The following is a 3,301-nucleotide window of genomic DNA, read 5'->3' on the forward strand; positions in this document are numbered from 1 at the left end:
AAGCAGTGGATAAGAGCCTGGAAGAGGAAACCAGGAGATTAGTGAAGGAGACGAATACTCCTTTCTCACACAAAACCCCAACTGTGGCTCCACCACCATATGAGGGAAGGGCTACGCCCACCAGAAGCTATCCACAACTACCAATCCTCAACACAGAAGGAAGATACCTCATGGAAGATGAAGATAAACAAATACTCGAGACAGGAGAAGCTAAAACCACGATTGTCATCTACATGGACCACGTAGCTCGTCAGTGGAGTTTCATCACAGCTTCTGCACCACACAGGGCAGACGAGAACATAAACACAAGCAAAAGCTGGCAGGCTGACACGAACAGGCAGCTTTACAGGACGGATTATCTGGTAACTGACCATTTAGCTGTGGCACACTCGGACTCCGTGTAAACGTGGGATTTCGACCATGAGCTCAGTCGCTGTGCTTACGCAGGAAAGCTTTAATGAGCACCGCAGTGGGATCCAGCCGGAGCAGGGTGCTGCTCCTGGGGCAGGGCCTATTATTGTAGGGCCTAGTGGTGCAGGGGAGGAGGAGGCCCTGTCAACCTACAAGGATGCCTTCCCCCCTCTGCCTGAGAAGGCATCTTCACCTGAGGGGACCCAGGAACCAGCCAATGCCTGGACATCCAAGATCCGTCCTCTCAAGTCCTCTGTCATCACCCAGGTTTTCCATGTGCCTCTGGAAGAGCGCAAGTACAAGGACATCAACCAGTTTGGGGAAGGAGACCAGGCAAAGGTCTGTGTGGACATCATGCACAAGACTGGAGCCCATCTGGAACTCTCCATGGCTAAAGACCAGGGCCTCTCCATCATGGTATCTGGAAAGCTGGATGCTGTGATGAAGGCCCGCAAGGAGATTGTGTCCCGACTGCAGACTCAGGCTTCAGCTATTGTGGCCATCCCAAAAGAACACCATCGCTTTGTCATCGGCAAAAATGGGGAGAAGCTGCAGGAGCTAGAGCTCAAGACTGCCACCAAGATCCAGATTCCACGACCTGACGACCCCAGCGAGGCGCAAAACCATGTTACTATTGCGGACAAAATGGACATCTGTTACGGACATGTTACAAAAGAGCCCGCGAATGCGGCAGAGAAGCCTACAAGGGACGATATCCAACTCCAATGAATACATCCCAGGGACAAATGCAATGGCCACAGCAACAACAATCACAGGGACCGGTGAACCCGAACAGGGGCCCGGAACGGGGGTTTTAGGGGTGCCCAGAGAATCTGAAAGGGGGGTGTCAGTTGGTAGTGTCTAAGCAGACAAAGAAGGATCCAAAAAATAAAGTTATAACTACAGAGAAGTCTGCAACCGAGAAAGGAAGAGACTGAATGTACCAACACCAGCAACATTTCATTCCTTCATCTCTCCCCTAGCTCTCATGCACACAGACACAACTATACATCACATCAACTAATCTTTGTGCCTCTTAAACCTGCTATCTTATTTCAACTGTAGATTGAGTTCTCAGCTGTAACAGGCAAACCAGCCAAAGAAAAAACACATAGCTAAATAGAAACAAAACTTTTACACAGATTTTATACTAAGTATATTTTGAAGACATAGAGACGCTATACACTCCAATAAAGTTAAGACGACACCTATCATGACCTCCATCACCCAGTCGTCTGACCCTGAGATCCCAGACAACCACAAAGAGAGCTAGCTAGCATTAGCTAGTGGTGACACCAACGGGATTGCGAGGGAGAAACATATTGGCAGCGTTTCGTACAAAGACAACAATACTCTCTCTTAAGCTCAATACCTTAAGGACTCCTGTCACAGATATGGCTGCAATAATAAAGGAAATTGTCAGCCGAAACAAAAGGAGATACCAGGAAGATGGGTTTGACTTGGACTTGACCTATATTTATCCGAATATAATTGCTATGGGCTTTCCTGCAGAAAGACTTGAGAGTGTCTACAGAAACAACATAGACGATGTAGTACGGTTTCTGGACTCAAAACACAAAAATCATTATAAGATATATAATCTTTGCGCCAAGCGACATTACGACACCGCAAAGTTTAACTGCAGAGTTGCACAGTACCCCTTTGAAGACCACAACCAGCCTCAGCTGGAGCTAATCAAGCCATTCTGTGAAGACCTGGACCAGTGGCTAAGTGAGGATGACCATCATGTGGCGGCCATCCACTGCAAGGCAGGGAAGGGCCGCAACGGCGTCATGATCTGCACTTATCTCCTCCACCGAGGGAAGTTCCTGGAGGCATAGGAAGCACTCGACTTCTACGGGGAAGTGCGGACAAGAGACAAGAAGGGAGTCACAATCCCAAGCCAGCGACGCTATGTCTACTACTACAGCTACTTTCTGAAGAACCAGCTAGAATACAAGCCCATCGCTCTGCTCTTCCACAAAATGGTGTTTGAGACGCTCCCCATGCTTAGTGGAGGCACCTGCAGGGACAGTACCGTTAAAAACAGGAGTGACCCGATTCCTCAGGGCTTCAAGAAGGGAATTGGCATTGGGATCCGCAGTTTGTGGTTTATCAACTAAAAATCAAGATCCATACGTCCAACACAGTGCACACAAGGCGAGGGGACAAGCATATGTACTTTGAGTTCCCCCAGCCACTGCCTGTCTGTGGAGACATCAATGTGGAGTTCTTCCACAAGCAGAACAAGATGATGAAAAAGGACACAAAGCCTCTCAGAAGAAGTTGCAATATTGCCAGGAACGTGTAGTTTATTTTGGACAATCCATAGCACACTGGACACTGTTGTGGCGACGAAGTTCCAACTTGGAAAAGACGACGATTGCTAGCAGCACTGAAATAGTTTACGATAGTTAGCTACAGTAGCTCTGACGAATCATTTGAGGAGTAACAAGTGTTGCCATTCAGAACTTTGACTTTAAGTTTAGTGATAGTTAATGTTTCAAAGTTAAATCTAACCTTTTTTAAGTAGGCTATATGTTGCTCATCTTGAGACATAGAAAGAGGATACTTTGCGAAACTTAGCTAAACATATTTTGATTCACTTTTAGCTGAATCCGCTCAGGAGCACAACTGAGATGTGGTAAGGTAACAGCCCATCACCAACCTACCAGGATGGCAGAACCAAGACTTGAGAATTCCCATCACCTGAAAACTTCAGATACCACATCAGGAGGGAACGGAACAATTTTTGAGCATCCCCCAGCCAACTGGAGCAGACAGACCAGGTGCAGTTCTTTTGGTGACACACGAAGTGGAGTTAAAGGAGACAATTACTCCCAAAGACTTGACCATGATGCAAGAGGAAACAAGTGCACTAGATAAGAAC

General features: G+C 47.3%; 1 pseudogene across 1 annotated transcript; it reads left to right on the top strand.

The window, feature by feature from the left end:
- The first annotated feature begins 1,771 nt into the window (after positions 1 to 1,771).
- Positions 1,772 to 2,722, top strand: LOC310824056 (phosphatidylinositol 3,4,5-trisphosphate 3-phosphatase and dual-specificity protein phosphatase PTEN-like; annotated as a pseudogene). Its single transcript has one exon. The product of its transcript is annotated as a phosphatidylinositol 3,4,5-trisphosphate 3-phosphatase and dual-specificity protein phosphatase PTEN-like (transcript).
- The last annotated feature ends 579 nt before the right edge of the window (positions 2,723 to 3,301 follow it).

Source organism: Argentina silus, assembly GCF_951799395.1.
Source record: "Argentina silus genome assembly, chromosome: Y".
Classification (NCBI taxonomy): domain Eukaryota; kingdom Metazoa; phylum Chordata; class Actinopteri; order Argentiniformes; family Argentinidae; genus Argentina; species Argentina silus.